The 19,011-nt window shown below is 43.5% G+C and overlaps 1 protein-coding gene across 1 annotated transcript in view; it reads right to left on the bottom strand.

Annotated features, from left to right (window-relative positions):
- Nucleotides 1-11,274: 11,274 nt before the first annotated feature.
- ITPRID2 (ITPR interacting domain containing 2) overlaps nt 11,275-19,011 on the bottom strand; it is a 207,673-nt gene continuing 199,936 nt past the window's right edge. The window contains exon 18 of the mRNA XM_078681472.1: nt 11,275-12,358. The gene's annotated coding sequence lies outside the window, so the exon portion shown is untranslated. The remainder of the gene's footprint in view (nt 12,359-19,011) is intronic.

Below are 19,011 nucleotides of genomic sequence, written 5' to 3'. Positions count from 1 at the left end.
AACAAAGATGCCAAGGAGAGAAAGGCATCTAGCAGCATGAGAGTTTCTCACTGTGTAAAATAAATGCTAAGATTGCAGGACTTTTTTTTGAGCAAATTGTAAACCTGATCGATGCATGTTTTGCTATTTGCACATTGGAACATTTCTATAAGGTGGAACGTTTGTTAGGCCTTTCTTATGGTTAGGGTTAGTGCTAGGGATGCATGTTAAACTGTTTAGAACGTTCTAATGCCATGCTTGGAATCTGTAATGTTTGAGGCCAGAGCAGCAGTTAGAGAGGCAGTGGTGAATTGGAGCCAGTAAGAGATCTGTTTCTCCTGTGCTCATCCTGTTTGTGCAGGTACAAGAAAACATTGACCTACTTAAAAAGTGACTTCCTTTTACAGCATCACTGATAAGAAATGCGTTAACTTACCTGTAACTGCAGTTATCCAGTATTAGTATCTTTCATAGATTCACATGCCTGAATCATTCTCCGTCATAGGGAGGGGAGTCCCCGGTACACAAGTAATGTCCCACTAGACAGAGAGTAAAAGGCTTAAGGCCTCACATTAGTAACATATCCAGGTCCTTTTGCAATAAGGACCAAACTCTAGAGAACAACCAATCAGCTGTCACCACCCTTTGGAACCTTCCTGGAAGGAGCTCTAGTCCCTCTGATTTTCGTAAGCACAGTGCTACATAGAGGTACAACTGAAAGTACTAGGTGAGCCCTTCCAACTGAGGCGGGTGGGTTGCATGTGAATCTATGAAAGATACCAATATTGGATAACTGCAGTTACTGGTAAGTAACACATTTCTTATCCAGTATTAGGATATCTTTCATAGTTTCACATCCCTGAATCAGAATAGAAAGCAATGATAAGCACATTTCCTTTTGTACAGAAGGCATAAATGCACCAGTTACCTAATATATCAATGTCAAAGAGCAAAGCAATAAGTTGCAATTATGACAAAAGTTATAGAAGTCACAGAGAAATGTGCGTCTAAAAAGAGAAAAAGGTTGGTGGGAAGGAAGGCTCACCGATATCAAAATAGATGACGCAACACCGCCTGTCCGACTGCAGCATCCTTCATTACCTCTGTATCCAAGCAATAATGCTTGGCAAATGTATGCGGCGTCTTCAGTGTTGCCGCTCTGCAAATGTCTGATAGGCACACCCGCAAACAATGCCATAGAAGTAGAAACTGCCTTAGTGGAATGGGCACAAATTCTTGATTGTAAAGGTTGACCAGCTTGTTGGTGACACAAGACAATACCACCAGAGATCCATCTAGAAATACTTTGTTTTGTAAGGGGAAATCCTCCTAGGCTAACTGTAAGCCACGAGGAGTTGGTTGGAGTTGCGGAATGCTTTTGTCCGGTCAAGGTAGAATTTAAGGCAGCGTTTCAAATCCAATGAATGTAGAGCTCTTTCAGCTGCTGTTTGAGGATTTGGAAAGGTCTTTAAGACAATAGGTTCGTTAAGGTGGAAGTCAGACGGGACTTTGGGTATAACTTTCGGATTAGTCCGAAGAATTACCCTGTCGTTCTTGAACTGAAGAAATGGATCTTGTATTGTGAATGCGTGAAGCTCACTGATTAGTCTTGCGGATGCAAGGGCTAGAAGAAGTGTAGTCTTCCAGGAGACGAACTTGAGGTCAGCTCTGTGTGTCTGCTCAAAAGGATGTCTCATAAGTTGAGCAAGGTCAGTGTTGAACTGCCATGTTGAAAGTGGAGACTTTACGGGTGGAAAAGTCCTAAATAGACCTTTGAGCAATAGTTTTATCAGTCTATTTGACCAAAGAGAATCTCCTGAAAAAGGACATTGCTGCCAAGTGAACTTTGATGGAAGCGTGAGCGAGGCCTGAAGTTGCTAGATGGAGAAGGTATGGTAATAGTTCTTACGGAGAGAATGTGAGGGGATGCACCTTAGCAGATCTACACCAGATACAGAACCATTTCCATTTGAAAGAATAAGTCCTGTTTGTACTATCTGCTTGAGCGCGAGATAGAAATGCCCTGCAATCTGAAGGAATGTTTAGGCCCTGAAATTCTTAGAACTCGGGTGCCAGGACGATAATTTGAGAGATGCTGGATCCGGGTGTTGGACTTGTTCCTGGTCCATTTTGAGGAGAGATGGAAACAGTTAACAGAATTGGAGGTTGCAGGGAGAGGAAATGGAGTTCCATGAACCAATGATGGCGAGGCCATGCTGGAGCTATTAGAATCCGTGTGCAGGGCTCTGCCTTAATCTTTCTGAGGGCCCTGGGAATCAGAGGAATCTGTGGAAAGGCGTAGGCAAATACGCCGGACCATGCTATTGAAAATGCATTCCCCAGAGATCCCTGTTGGGGATGCCAGCTTGTGAAGTGTTGGCATTTGGCGTTGTGCTGTGTGGCAAACAAATCCAACAGTGGTTCGCCCCATTGAGAGAAGATGTTTAGTGTATCTTGGTTCAACTCCCACTTGTGGCAGGTTGTCTGCAGCCTGTTTAGCGAATCTGCCAATGTATTGTCTTTTCCTGGAACATACTCCGCTGTCAGAGAAATTTTGTGTTAAAGTGACCAGTTCCAAATTTTTGGAGAGTCTTTAGAGAGTGACAGCGAACAAGTTCCTCCTGGTTTGTTTAGGTAGTGCATCATCGTAGTATTGTCTGTTCTGACGGGCACTAGTGAACCTTTTATCCTGGGAAGGAAAGCCAGGAGGGTTAGATAAACCTCCTAGAGCTGGGAGCAGTCTATGTGTAGATTCCGCACGGAAGATGACCACTTTCCGCTGATCTGAAGCTCCTGAAGGAAGGCTCCCCAACCTTCTAGAGGTGTATCCGTGGTTATCACTTGAGGAAAGGCTTCAATTCGAAAAAGGCGGCCTCAAGAGAGATTTTGTGAATGAGTCCACCAGCTTAGAGAGGCGACCATCTGAGAAGTCACCTGTATGATGTCGAAGGATCCATCAATTTGAATCCACTGAGTGGAGAGAGACTCTTGGAGGATGCAGGTGGAAGCGACAGTAGGGAACTAGAAGAATACAGGAGGACATCATTCCGAGAAGGGATTTGAATAGGCACGCTGAAAGACTTTCTTTTCCGTATGTGCTCTAATTGCAGGAGTTTTTGTTGTTGTTCCTGTGACTGGTAAGCTCTTTTCAGGACCGTATCCAGGACAGCTCCCAGAAATGTACTCCGCTGAGAAGGTTGTAGGACCGATTTGTCTGGATTGAGGGTAAGACCCAATTTTTTGAAAAGCTGTAGACAGGCTCTGGAAGACTCCTTCGCGCTGTCGAGAGAGGGTGCCTTGACGAGCCAGTCGTCGAGATCAGGAAAGACTTGGTGATGCGGCTGCCTGAGGTATGCAGCCACTGGGGAAAGACATTTTGTGAAGATGTGTGCGGCTGACTTGAGTCCGAAGGGCAGGACCCTGAACTAGTAGTGCCTGCCGGCAAAAGCGAACCTCAAACTTTTTGTGTCTTCTGTGGATAGGAATATGAAAATAGGCATCTTGGAGGTCCAAAGATACCATGTAGTCATTCGCATTGAGAAGCTGCAAGACTTCTTGAATGGTGACCATGCGAAATGATTATTTCTTCAAGAATTTATTTAGACTTCTCAAATCTAGGATTGGCCTCCATTTCTTTTCCTTTTTGTGCACCAGAAAGAAATCGGGAGTAAAAACCATGTCCTCTTTGATAAACAGGAACCCGTTCTATAGCTCCCTTCTGGATCATTGATGATATTTCCAGGAGTAAGAGGTGTAAATGCTTGTGAGCCATAGGTTGAGGAGCTGTCGGTGAAGGAGTTTGCACAAATTCTAGAGAATGTCCAAACTGCACTAGTTGGAGAACCCAACAATCTGTTGTAATTTGATTCCTATTTTGAAGATAGTGGGATATCTGTTCTCCTACTTTGGAAGGTGGAGATGATACGGAGATCAGCGGCAGAGAGAAGTCATTGGTGTTGGGCGGAATCCTTCTGTCGTCCAGCCCTTTGCGAAAGGAAGACATGTTGTATGAAATCTGTGTCTGTTGCCTCAGTTGAAATTGTGGTCTGTATTGTTGGTTAGAGGAGGAGAAGGTAGGCCTATACTGCTGGTAGCCTCCTCTGTAAGAAGATTGCCCTCTACCCCATGAGCCTCGAAAAGGGGTGCTTTTATATTGAAGGGTACCCAAAGCTCTGGCCGTATCTGTATCTTTTTTGATCCCTTGGAGGGTTTCATCGATATGAGTTCCAAAAAGGAGTTGTCCATCATAGGGCATGTCAAGGACCTTGGTCTGAATCTTAGGCCGGAATTTTGTTGCCTAAAGTCATCCTTGGCACCTTAGGACCGCCGCCCCAGCCAGTTGGCAGAAACCACTGGATGCGATGCCCATCGCACAGTTGATAATTTCAGAAGTCGATCTTTCGCCCTTCAGCAACACCTTTCTTGCTTCCTCTTTAGACTCTTGTGGCAGGGTCTCTAGGTAGGGCGCACATCTACCTGTTGTAGCGCCCCAACAACGCCAATGAGTTAGATGCCTGCCCAGTTAAAACTGACATGGAGGAAAAACGCTTTCCAATATTGTCCAAGCGTCTGCCCTCTTTATCCGGAGGTGCTGAAAGTGGGGCAGATGGTTTTTTTGATCTGCGTTGAGCTGCCTGAGTAATAACTGAATCAGGCTTGGGACGGCCTTTAAGGCAGGCCGGAGCGTTGTCTGGAGCTCTATATTTTTTATTCAATCTTGGCAAGACTGGAGGACTAAAAAAGGGTTTTGCATTATTTTGATGCATTGATCCTGGATATAATCTATGATCGGCATAGATCTAACAGGTTTCTTGAAAGGATCCTTGAAGTCGTAAAGGAAACAGTCCTGTTGGTGAGACAGCATTGGAAGTTGAAAACGTTGTGCTGCTCTTTCTAGGAGATTATGGAATCCTCCGATATCCTCAGGAGGAGAGTCCGCCTGAGGAGGCAACGGCGATGCTGGAAGAGGGATAACATAGTCGCCCCATTCGTCATGATGTGACTGAGTATCCTGAATTTCCCCTTCTTGTGGTTCCTCCTCCTCGTTGTCTGTAGATGGGGGAGGTGGCACAGGGACTTCAATGGTAGGAGGCGGTGGAGGTGGAACTTGCGCCCTCTGAGGTGGAGAGAGAACTGGAGCAGAGGTAGGGAACCTCTTCTTGTAGTCTGAAATCAAATTGCAGGTAAGAGACCAGAGCTGAAGGGAGGCAAACCATCTGTGGCTGTTGATGATGGCTTTCGTCTTAATAGTACGCCGGCTCATCCATATCCTGATCGTTATACTCAGAGTCCTCCTGATATTTAACATTGAGTTCGGAAGGACTTCTAGCAGCCCAAAACATACTGTCCTCATCCCAATCCTCATCTTCGTCAAAAAGAACAGAGGGAAGCAAAGGTTGGGCCTTACTGGGTAATGTCAGGGAAGGCGTCAGCCTCTGGTTGCTGAATTTTGTTGAAAATATGTATTTTCTGTCTTTGATTTAGGTGTCGTCGACGAGGCCAGCGCCGGAATATTCATCGACGAAGAATCATCGATGGTCACAAGGGGCACTGCCATCAATGAAGGACCTTTCAGCGACAAAGTCGTCGTCGACGGGAGGATAGTCGACGCTACACTCTTCCTCGACATGCGCATCATTGACGACGAAGCGCTTGTCTTTGTGCTAGTCATCGAGCGAGTTGTCAACGAAGATTTCTTTATCTGGATAGTCGATGTCAGAGGGGTAAGTGCCGTCGACAAAGACGTAGTTGACGACGAAAGAGATGCCAACGAGACTGAAATTGTAGAAGTGGCCGTCGATGAGGTCACTCCAGTAGCTGTATAAGGAGATCTGGTCATCGTCGAGGCTACCGTCGACGAGATGGTAGTTGAAGGGGCTGAGGAAGGCTTTTTAAAAGTAAGTTTCACCCTCGGCAGAGGATTCAGAGGGTCTGAAGCTGGTTTCTGCAAACTTTGAAGAGGAGGAGACTCCCTGGCAGGCAAATCCTTAATTTGTGAAGCCTCTGAAGACTTTGTGTGTCTACTTTTGAGTTTGCTGCGAAGAAGGACCTGGAGAGACATCTCTGGGCCTTTTTTGATAAGTCTTTGAGGAGTGTGAGAGCTCATCAAAATCCTCTTCTGAGGACAAGGTGTCTTCTTTGCAGCCAAGTCAAAAGCCTTCCCTCGCGTTTAAGCGTTTTTGTAGAAAAGGCATGACATACCTTGCAGTCTTTAGGTGAGTGGTCCGGATAAAGACAGAGTCAGTCCTTATGTTGGTTGTCGACATGTAACCTCTTCTTGTTGCAGGTACCACAGGGCCTAAAAAGGCCTTTTTTAGGAGTGCCCGACATGAAGACTTCACTCAGACAAAGATAATCCTGAAGAAAATACCTTGAATCCAAGATAGAAGGAAAACCTTAGCAGAGCTCAGTGGAGACTCCCTTAGCACAACGTGCAGTAGAAAATCTAAGGGACTAGAGCTCCTTCCAGGAAGGTTCCAGAGGGTGGTGACAGCTGATTGGCTGTTCTCTAGAGTTTGGTCCTTATTACAAAAGGACCTGGATATGTTACTAATGTGAGGCCTTAGGCCTTTTACTCTCTATGTCTAAAGGGGCATTACTTTACTTATGTACCGGGGACTCCCATCCCGACGACGGGGAATGATTCAGGCATGTGAATCTATGAAAAGATATCCTAATACTGGAGAACTGTTTTATCACCTGATTGAGACTGGTGTGCTGAAGAATAAGAGATGAGCAGACTTACTGCCAATTTTAAAAGGAGGAAGAAGGGATTAATCAGGCATATGTACCTCTGTAAGTGTGGCTTTGCTTGTTGGATAATATTAGGAAAAACAAAAAAAGGTAGGTGAATAAAGTTAATTCACAGGATGACACTCTTCAGCGTCACAAGTTTTGATTGCATGATATTGGTTATTGCAGAAAAAAAAGTTTGACTGTACCACAGAGGCTAAGTTCAAGGAACAGCAATGAGTGTTTTCAACCAGAATTTCAATAAGGCATTTCACATGGTTACATAAATAGGCCTCGGATGTATGCCCAGCCATCTTGAGTCACATCGGATTTCTGACACAAAATGGACTATGTGACAGGAGACCGAAAGCGTTCACTAAGATGCAAGGACAGAAAAGAATGACTGCCGGGTTGCTCAGTATTTAGAAACAGGGCCCACATTTGCAATTTATGAAAGGCTCCTTATGAGCACTGTCTCTGGGTGTTGGCAAATCGAAAAAAGATGGCAGCATCAGCAATTGTATTTTTATAAAAGGAAATGTACATCTTCAAAATGTTCCCTAAAACCATTCAGGAGGGGATTTGGCACAGTTGTTGCAGTAACTGATTCTAGTAGGTGGGGTGCGAATATGAGAATGAATTTTTGTTCCTCAGAGTCAAGTTGGATATGTGGGTTACCAAGCAGATGGAGGAGGACTCTCCTTATATTTTTATTAGGCACAGGAGCTTGTACACAGAGCATAAGATAGACAGGGGATAGCCTATATATACACACTTAAAAACCAGTCCACATATCAAACTAGATCCTATTCTTATCTGGCAGACAATTTAGAGCTTTTCTACTGCGGTGTCACAATCCCACTTGTTCTGAATCCCGCACAAGCCACCGATGCATTTTGCAACTTTTATGGATACTGGATGTGACAATGCAGCAGATGAGCTTATAAGGCATTACAGTTTCCCAGGCCCAATATGGGCCTAATACTATAACTTCATAAGTTTCAACACATATGCTAAACAGCAGCTGCACTTTCCATAGGTAACGTCTAAAGGTGGCAATATGCATAATGTTATGACTAGAGTGGGGAAGATGCATTACATTCATTAACCACAAGCAACACAGATTTACGTTTTTAACATTTCTAGATTCTGTCTATTGATTCTCTTACTAAATAGGCGAATAAATACCTAGAACCTGGATAGACTAATCAATAAAGGTATTGGGAAGTAGACTGGAATCGCCCCATATTACCAGGAAACCAGGTGCCTCTTTTGAAACATATGTGGGGCCAGGGGTGAATCCTCATCAGGCTCGTAATAGCTGTTAAATGTTATTAATTGTTTTTTCCCATATCCATCTACCCCCGGGATCGCTGGTTACCTCTAGTATTTCTAGATAATTTTTTATTGATTAAAATTGCCGCCCCTCCGATTGCAGCATCAGAAGGCTTATTTATTCTGCTCCTCAACTCAAACAGTTTAGACTGCTTGCTACTATCAGGCGCACCCTCTGCCAGGATACTATCCCATTTGATAACCTTGAGGGACCTTTTACATGTAATCACGGTCACTTTCAGAGCGGTCTTTAGTATCAGCGCTCTTTAGAGGTAGGGGCTTGTCACACTAGTCACAACAAGGTGGCACTTGTGGACCCTCCTCTCCAGCAGCCAGTCAGTCCTAAAACCTTTAACTTTACACCTAGTTAGAGAAGTTTTTAGCAAATGTTAGACCCCTGCCTAAACACGCCACTGAATTATGGGATCTAGTGAACTCAGAATCTCCTGATTTAGGTTTCCTTACGGAGACCTAGCTCAAACCTTCAACACCAGCAATTACCCTAGCCCTTCCTGAAATGTACCAGATACTTAGACTGGACAGGGAAAGGAAAGTGGGGGGAGGCAGTGCTATCTTGTATAAAGAAACACTGAAAGTCTCCATCATTGATTTCATCTCTGATATGGACATGGAAGTATATATCTTTAAGATTGTACTTACTCCCCAGGACTGCCTAAAGGGCACGCTTATCTACCGTCCACGGCACCCCTTAAAGACTTTACTCTTAAAATTACAGAGAAAATTGCCCCCCACACCATGTCCTCCAAACACTTTCTGTTAGGGGATTTTAATATTCATAGTGAAGATAGTGCAGATGTCGATGCAGCTAATTTCCTTGCTGATATGGCCTCCTTAGGTCTAGTGAAATTCAATGTATGCCCTACCCATTTGGCCTGCCACACCCTAGACATTATCCTTACCAACTTGCCCCGCTTATCTGCAGAACCCTCTTGCTCAGTGACCTGGTTGGATCTCTCTCTGATCTATTTTCAGATTAGTGACTCCAACTGAGTCGTCCCCCCTCTCACTCTTCATATAATTTTAGAAGGCAATGGCACAAGATCACTCCCGATTCCTTTGGAAAAGGTTTTGTTTCCTCCACATTTGAAGAACCCTTGGATATGAGTAATAGACTCAGGGGTTTCTATGAGGCTATTACTTCCGTCACAGACATTCTTGCACCTCTCAAGCAACAACGGACTGATACCCAGAAGAAACACTGCCTGGTACACTCCTGACCTACGTAGGGAAAAGTCATACTGTAAAAAATTGGGAAAAAATATAGCACAAATCTCAAATGGAGAATGAGAAATCTTCCTATAAAGCTACCCTTGCAAGCTACTACAAGAATATTAAAAAGACTAGGAAAGTGATCATCTTAAGCCTAAACCAGGTGGTCCATTCTACTAAGGAGCTTTACAAAGTCCTCAATTCATTCACTAATCCCATTGCTTGTTCCCAGCAGACGCCCCCCTCAGGTGCTCTGTGACAATATAGGCAATTATTTTGAAGAAAAATTGACTTAATATATAATCAATTCCTCAATGATCCTAAACCCCTGCTCAACCTCTACCTACCGACTTATTTCCTGAGATCTGAGGATGTTGGCCTTGAACATTTCCCTGCCCTGCAGATACCTCAAGTTTAAGCTATGTTGAGAACAGCTAAATGTGGCTCACCCCTTGATATTATGCCAACCTATCAGTTTGCTTCACTTGCAGCGCCACTGGACCCCTCCATCTGCTCCATTCTTAATGCCTTTATGAGTGAAGGGGCTCTTCCACTTGAATGGAAGGCGGCGCAAGTGCTACAGATTCGGAAAAAAGCACAGATACCCGCTGAAATGTTGGCGAACTACCGTCCCATTTCTCTCCTTCCACTCATGAGTAAACTACTAGAAGGGTACATCAACACCAAGCTTAAAGGATATCTTGAATCTCATGGCCTCCTGGATCCCTTTCAGTCGGGTTTTAGACGTAAACATTCTACTGAAATAACTATCATAGGTGTCACAGACTACATAAAATCTGCCCTGGATAACAAGGGAGTTCTGCTTGTTTTGTTGGACTCGACAGCTGCCTTCGATACGGTCTCGCACCTGGTGTTAATTCACAGACTTTGAGAGACTGGTATACAGGGACAGGTGCTTAAGTGGCTTGCAAACTTTTTGGACCAGCACTCAAACTGTTAACCTGGGTCCCTTTCAGTCTCGCACCAGGAAGCTCACCTTGTTTAATGTGTATATGGCCCCTCTTGCCAAGATCAGAGAACAGGGGTTTACCCCCTATTCCTATGCAGACGATACACAACTGCTCTTATCTCTCGATAATGACAGATTCAACTAAACATCTCTGCGCTGAGGGCATGCTTGCAATAGTGAACTAGATGACTGATCATTTCCTCCAGCTGACTGCTAACAAAACGGAGATTTTGCCATTTGGCACTGCTCTGAAGAACTGGCCCCCCACCTTGCTGGGCACTGCTCCTATCCCGACACTTATGGCTAAAAACCTAGGTGTCCCTACTGGATCACTATCTATGAGAGACCAAGTCAAAGCCACTTCAGGCACCTGCTATCACACGCTGAGTCTTCTCCGTGGAGTGTTCTAGAGGCTTCCTTTATCCATCCCCAGAACCCTGATTCAGGCCTTGGTTATAAGCCATCTCTATTACTGTAACACTTTCCTTGCATCAGTCAATGAGTCCCTCCTGAACAGAACGCAGGTGATTATACAGCAGCCGGCCTCGCTCTCAATATGCCTCCCAGAAAATCTTCTAGGCCATCGATTAAGCAGCTTCCCTGGCTTCCCATCTACCAGAGAATTAAGTTCAAATTCTGCTGCCTAACCCACAAGGCACTTCGTGGCAGAAGCCCTAGTTACCTGGCGGAAAAACCTAGGCTCTACCTTCCTGGCAGATTGCTGCGTTCCAAAGGTAAAGGGCTTCTTATTGTCCCCTGCATTAGAAAACTTCGTACGGGGGCAGAACTTTTGCTTACTTGGCTCCGAAACACTGGAACTCTTTGCCTGTGGAGCTATACGAGTGCACTAAACTTCTTCTCTTTAGAAAACTCCTAAAGACAGAACTATTCCATTATTAAGTGCTTCGATCTGACATACTCTTCTTCAGCGTGGAGATACCCCAGCGCTCTACAAATCCTATACAAACATACATACAAAGAATGTAATACCAGCTGGTTTACTCAATGAAATAGTCCAAAGAAAGAAACATGTGCAAAATAAATACTTTAATGTTTAAGATTCAGCCCTTGTGTAGTCCAAAACAAGCTGGTGTAAATTAGGATATAGGATATATTTTATTATTTTAGTTAGTTAAACGTATCAAATTCTTATTTAATATAATGTGAACGTTGTTTGTGGGTGGAAACGTATTTTATACTTTGGTAGCTTTCAACAAACTTCTCAGTTCAAAACACGTGTTAGAGCATCTTCTTGAATTGAAAGTTGTCAATTAGCAGTCCATGTTTGTCACCAGAGTCAGTGAGTCGTTTTACTGGGTAAAGTGGGGGAAACAATACCACAGATGTGAGAAAAATGCGCTAACCTGCATTGTTTCCCCAAATAATACAGCAGAGGTCATCCTGTTCCAGTCACAAGCCCAAAATATTATCATTTTTGAAATAGTAATCCAAATGTAGAAGACTTACCCTAATACATGAGCACATTACATGAGCATACATTGTTAAATATTGAAAACCAATAAAGTTGGTATTTAGAATAGAATATTTATCTAGATTACAAAGCTACAACGTTCAGTGTAAGAACTATTAGTAGTATTGAGCAAACGTGTGCAAATCCTACACAGCTCATAGCAACTCTGTTACAAAGCTGCAACAAACAGTAATTAGAGAAAGTCTTTGGTTGTTTCAAGCTCTTAAAGTTAATTATTGCACAATAAGTACCTCATGGAGGTCAGTGTTTTTAAGAAGCAAGACCGAAAACATAGTAAACTACACAATGTACATTAAGTAGTGAATTATTCAAGTTTCACGTTATAGCTACACACAGGATCAGACCAAGAACAGGCATACAAATAAATATGAATCATTACACACCTCCACAGTTTTTTTTAAGTTTAGAAAAGTAAGACAGTAAGCTCAGCCCAAGTGCCCACATTATGTACCAAGGAAATCTATATATGCATCCGTACAAGATATTGCATACAGTGGCCCATCCCAGCATCAATAGTGTTTCCTGAAGCGCAGGCTGATGATTGCTTGGCATGTTCAGTGTGATCACTCTTGCATCCATTGTTTAAGTAGTGAAACAGCTTTTACAGCTGTGGATCAACCCTACAAATAAAAGGGAGATGAACAATTATCCCACTTACATAAAAAGACTGAAGTAGTAATACATCAAGAAAAGGAAACAAAATCCACCTTCACCAAAAGATGGGTACGCTAATTTTATATTCACAAATACTCATCATGTGAGAGGACTAGGATACTTTATTCACCTTTACTAACATAACCGCATGTGTAGACATTCAAATACAGTTGTATTAGGCTACTTACCAGTAAAACTACTTCTGCAATTCAAGATCTTTCATAGATTCTCATATTTACCCAGACACCTGATTCGGGACTCTGATGTAAACATTGAAATGTAGCATATGCATCTGTACTCATTCCTTCCAGTGGCCAATCTTCTATTTGGCATGGAGGAGGGATGGGCCGGAGCCCCTGTCCCTTTACACGGATCAAGGTGCTTTCTCCTTCAATACCATATCCTTTCATGCTTCACCTAAAATATCCCTCCTTTTGGAGACCTGCGCAAAGCTGGTGTCTCGTCATGTTTCCCATTTTACAAGCACACGTCTCTCAAAGTTGCCTCTTGACAGACATTTGCTTGCGTGACAGGGAGGGTTAATTTCCATGAAACAACTTGCTTACAGATTCATCTTTGCAACAACACTATCACAACACCTCGAACATTCTGTGCAAGGTTTGAATATACATTGTACAAATGCGGTTGTTTATTGTTCGTCCATGTGGCCACAGTTCTTATATTCTATAGCGAACTGGCAGTCTAACTAGAATCTGGGCTAAGGACAAGAATGCCTTTTGTTAAAATAAACAAGCATTCATTCGGAGATTCAGGAAAGGAGCACTTGCTGTTATTTGTGAGGTCACTATACGCTGAAACCTCAGGCCACCTGCTTGCTCATCTCTCTGCGGAGAGGGATGTCCAGTTCCTGAACATAGAAAACACAAGGAGATGATGGACGGAGCGCTGAAACTTTAAAAACACTCACCCCCAGTCACCGATCTGGGTTGAATCCATCATCCTTTAGCTCACTTCCCCACCCCACTTCAGACACAGCTATATGCAAATCAGTCTTGACCCTGTGCCTCATGGGAACAGTCCAGACCCAACTGCCAAGCCATGTCTTCACTGGACTGGAAACAAGTATCCAGGAAACTGTTTCAGGGTAACACCTCTTATCAGCCAGGCTAGCTTGGATCCAGTGGCAAACTGAGCAAGGGACCCACGTCTGGGCATACCTTGATTCCTTGCCAACTTAGGGCAAATAAAGCAAACACAACAGGGACCTACATACTTTCCCTACAGGTAACTGGTTTGGATCATCCGATGGGGGATACTTGGCAACCTCCCCCACCCCCCGGCCATTTAGGTTAGGGAGCGCACAGTAGGATTACGCTATCTAGAGATTGTTTAATATGATCGCATTTATATAACAATACATTGTTTGGCAAGATGGTGGAACTTTTCATTCTGTTCATTGTCCTGATCTTGCTAATCACTTTCATTCGGTCTATTGATCGTTGCAGCACATATGGAATCACCTTGGTTCAATGAACATTTAAAACACCCCACTGTGTATTCCTTGTATACTTCGAGTGAAAGAGAGAACGAGTGAGGTTCTAGATCTGTTACCACGATCCCTGGGAGAGCTCAGGTTGACTCTCTGGTTGCCAAAACTATTTGCCACCCATCTAGGTTTCAGGGGGCCAATGGTGGCACTGTGGGCTAGCTGGTCTTTAGGAGGACATATCCTGTGGGGTGCACAGAATCAGTCTGGCAACTTCCCTACATTTATGGTGCCCAACAAACACATAGTTTCTACTGGAAAGTAAGGGACTGCACAACATGGCACGGTCAGCATTTCATCAGCCGAGTAGTTCTATTATGCTTTCTCAGAGGACTCTACTTCCCTCCTAACTGGAGACGTCCGTGCTGGTAGGTAGGGACAGTCCTCAGCTGAGAAGGTTACCCCTATGTATTGGCTGTATGGCATTCAAACTTATCAAAGGTTCTATTTCCCATTGTGTTACCCTCTTTGTAATTCATTCTATATGTTAACAATGACTGATGTGGCAGCACTTCATATCGCTGAGAACTGTAGACATGCGGTTACTCAGAAGCTATTACAACATGGTCTTGCAGCTGCAGGCGGGCACGTGGTCTTCATGGTGGAGGCTGATGAAGCATTAAGAACAGATAAATTCTATTACTGGGTTACATTTCAGTCTGCAAACTGCACCATACTGTTATTTCACACTTACAAACAGGATGAAGTACCAGACAATCACACACTATACGAAGAAATGGAAATACCACAAATTTACCAACAAATTGGTTTAAAGGCACCTTTCGACACACAACCAAAAATGTTAGACCCGGCACTCTCAGCAAAAAGGAAGCAACATGGTTAGTCTTAGCCGGCTACACACCGCATCCTATTCTTGATAAATGACCAGCAGCAGAGGTTAGAACACTATCATAATGATATACAGATGTCTTACACAGTTGGTTATGCGAACATTAACACTTGACCCTGCATGGACTACTCAAGCTGCACAACCACCATTGGCTACCCCGGGTATCAGCACACAAATGCTAAATGCAGTCATGCCAACAGCTCGTCAGACGGGAGGAGATTCCATTTTGGACTGCACACAATACAGGAGAGCTTGAAGCAGTGTTTCTTCATACAGGCCCACAGGAAAAACACAGAATATTAATTATTTGCTTGCCAATAGAGATGGCTCCCTCCGTAGTAGGCTTCACAACTTGGGGTGCCGTCTTCGCTGCCCTTTACACCAGAACAAATGGTACCCCTTCATTGACTGTTTTGCCTAAAGTGGTCAAACAGATCCAGAATGAGTATGGGGCAGCATCTGCCCTAGTCTTGGGGATGAAACTGATGGGCAATTTTGCTGCAGTATCTGCCATTATGTTAAGTAACCTAAAGGGGGAAGCTTCAGCGTTGGCTATACGCTAGCACATACGGGACTCAGCTCCTGCACAGCAGGAGCGCAAATTACCTAAAATTATTAAATAAACCTACGCTACAATGGCTTGAGATAATTTGGGAGCAAGACACGGGAAACTAAAATTAAAGAGCAACTCTAAAAAGGATAACTAAGCAAGCACCTGTGTCTCTTCAACAAAGAAGTGAGGCAATAAGAAAAACAAAGACAAAACTATGTCATGGGGTGGACCTCCTCAACAGGAAGCCACTGAAAAACACTATAGCCTGCGAAACCGTGACAATTTAAGATCGCCTGACCGGTATCAGGATATTGATACACGTTTCTCTCAATCCTTTCAGGATTCATCCAATAAATGCTTGGAGGGAGGTGGAGGGTCAGGGCGTTGATCGGAGGAGCATGTGAAACCAAAGCAGGACTCGCAAAACTCATCTGACTACTTATTTAAATAGGAAGAAAAAACAAAGCCGTCCAAGCCTCAATCAAAAAAGAAGGTAGTCCGACTTAAGCTCTGGGTTGCCCCATATATTGAGAACTCCGCTTCTAAGCAGGGAATGAGCAGTGACCATGCTGGACAGCACAGCAGAAATCCTGATAGCTCGCCATCACCTAATGGATTGTCTGTTGGGAGTTGCTCTGAGGGAGTATATCACGATGGACATACCAGGTTGCCACATCGCCTATATGAAATAAGTTAATTGGAAGGGGTCAGGACGTATCCAGAAGCATCAGTTTTCTTTTTTAGAAGAACTTAACGCAAGGTCAGCCAATTCTTTTCAGCCAAAAGAATATCATACCTGATTTGGAGCACCCAAACAGGGAAATGGTAATTTTACCTGCTTTCTCCAACCTCGTTCCAGTATTAGTAAAATATTCATAGGCCAAGGAGTGAGCACTAGCCCTAGCTCCTGCATTATACTGCAACCATCTGGGATGGGATGACCGTTTCCTTTATCATGAAATACGACAGAGGACAACCCCAAAGAAAATATCCAATAAACCATGAAGCTAACAATTTGAATACCAACATTTAACAGAAAGTTGCACCTCATCAATGAATAATTCCTTCTTTTCTGTAATGAAACCTGATCATTCATACCATTCGGTTTTTGACTACAGGTACTTAAAAATAGCTATTTGCACATTTGCAGTACAAAATGTACAAAGTGCTGCACTAATGAACAATAGTGCGGAAGAAATACAAAACACTTGATATCTCGAATTGATTTTACTGCCACAATATAGCACCTGGAAGCAGATATCTGACCACATTCAACACTTACACACGTGTAAATACGATGAACCTGGTGATCTGCATCATTGCAGGGACATCAGGATGTATGTATGCCACGTTCAATGAAGGTGACACAGTAACAATTGTATATAAATCGCATCTTTACACAATGTTGAAATGAGTTTTGCAGCTACAGAAAAAATACTGTTAGCAGTACAGACTGCTGTGGTAAGAGAGTAAGCCCTAGCTCAGGGAAAACGCATTATAGTTGTTACCAGGGCACCAGTCTTGGAGGCGTCTCCAGAGCAAACGTTCCAAACGCCAAAGCATTAAATCCACGTTGATACGAAGGGCCAACTCGCTCACTGCAACAGATGTAGACCAAGTTTGACTCTAAACTACAAACATAGGCTTTTTACAGTAGGAAAAAAAATATCCTCTACCTAATGGAATTATGCCACTAGAATGCTACGAGTACATAATTTATACTGATGGTTCTGCCCAGCCGGACGTAGGAGACACCTGAAATTGAATGACTCCCCCGTGAAGAGATCTAAGACTAACTCGGAGAGTGCCAAAAATCGTGCCCACATTAGTGGTGCGTCTGTCTTCGAGTGGCGTGAAATATAACACGCAATCAGATATGTAGAAAGCCTTTTGAACAGTCAGACCCGGCGCCTTTCGCCCAATATCACAAAAATTACAAAAAAGGAAATAAAGAACTATTAGATTCGAAGGTTTGTGAAGCTATTCTTGGTCCGGAGGAGAATCCCCACATCTGGAGGGATTCGAAATGCGTAGACCACGGCGTTTAGGCTAATCAAAAGACAAAGTTGTAGATACTTGAAATCGAGCTTTATCTTGTTGATGGCCTTTTTTTGGTTCTTGGATTTAGTTTTCCTGTGCCAAGTTTGTGATAAAAAGTGTCTTCTCAGTAAAACAATCTGTAGAAGCAGCCTTGGGTGGGTGTATGTTTGGAAGTGGTTAGTGTGATTACAGGAGTGTGGTGATGGATAGAATGTTGTTTTGATTTTTGACAGAGTGATTGGCGTGTGGAGAGTATGCACAAATGTATGTCAGTGGCAATTTATATAAGGTTTGTAGGTATGTTGAGGGGGAAAGGGTGGTTTGTCTCAGTCAAATAAAAATTCAAAATTGTAGGCAATGTCTTGTGATGTTGTGAAAAATTAATGTAAATTGTTGAAAGAACATTTGGATTAAATCCAACGGAAAAAGTGGTTGTGGTGACATTTGTTTTGTTCAATGCACTTAAGGTAGAATCAAAAGACAGTTGCAGCACTGGTGCTTTGTTTTGTTATTTTCAGTATAGTATGCTTGGCCTTGCTGTTCAGAAGCCAAACCCTGTGTTGGTATCTTGCCGTAGGGATAAAGCATCAATACTGGGCAGGGTGCACTATTGTGAAAAGGCACATGCACAGTGGAGAATTTCACCCCAAGAAAACCTACATGCAGTCACGTGGCGATTGCACAGCCCAGCTGGCCGACCTTAGGGCTCTAGAACTGGCACTAGAAAACATGGATCTAGGATTCTCCACACTTATTGTGTGTGTTTCGTTTTACTGTGTTCAATCTTATAATGAATATTTACCTTATTGGCACCAGGAGGGATTCAGAGACTTAAATGGTTGCACAATAAAGCACAAGCTGCTTTGGGAACAAATGACAAAGCTGAAAAATTGCTGGCCCAGGACTCATGTGAAACACACATTGAGTTACCAACGTGCTGGCGTACAATTCGAGTGAATTCAATAACTGATGAAACCAGAACAGCAACAGTTCGTACTGCTGCGATTGCTGCAATCACTTGTTCCAGTATGAGGCTACACAGAGAAATCAAGGTGGCTGTCAACGCTGCTCACAATGACACCCATCTGCTGAAAGGCTTTCCACTCAAGTACTTCCACAATTTAGATGCAGAAGATATTCCATATGGTCACATTGCTGGAGGGGGGATGATGGAGTGATACAGACACAGACTGCAGGATGTGTTTAATCCTAGCTGCAAACTAGGGTCTGGCATCTGCACACACAGGGGCGACTGCTACAATTTAATTATTGCAGCAGTGTTACTGATGGCCCGGTCTTTACAAATAGACTAAGGCCTTTGTCCTTAAAAGCAACATCTGGCAGCAGATGAAGGGTTCCACTGTGGCACTTCCACCACAGACACTTCTTCTGATTTCAAACAAGCCTCTGACTTGTGTTTTCCTGTACCACTGGGGCCCGTTGTCATTGGATGGGGCTTAAAAGTACATCTAGGTAGCAGTGGACTCCCTTTCGAATCCTTTTGGTATGGCCACAGCGGTTGGCTGATAACAAACTGTTATAAAGGATCTGCGAGTCTTCAGCCAACTAGTACAGAAACACAGATTGCAATTTGGAAACCTGAAAACACAATCCACATCAATGTAATACAGATCGAGTCTTCTCCCAGTTCTACAAAACCTGCTGAGCT

Source organism: Lissotriton helveticus, chromosome 3_1 (genome assembly GCF_964261635.1).
Source record: "Lissotriton helveticus chromosome 3_1, aLisHel1.1, whole genome shotgun sequence".
NCBI classification, from domain to species: domain Eukaryota; kingdom Metazoa; phylum Chordata; class Amphibia; order Caudata; family Salamandridae; genus Lissotriton; species Lissotriton helveticus.
Note: the sequence above shows the minus strand (reverse complement) of the source record. Positions and strands in the feature narration are given on the sequence as shown.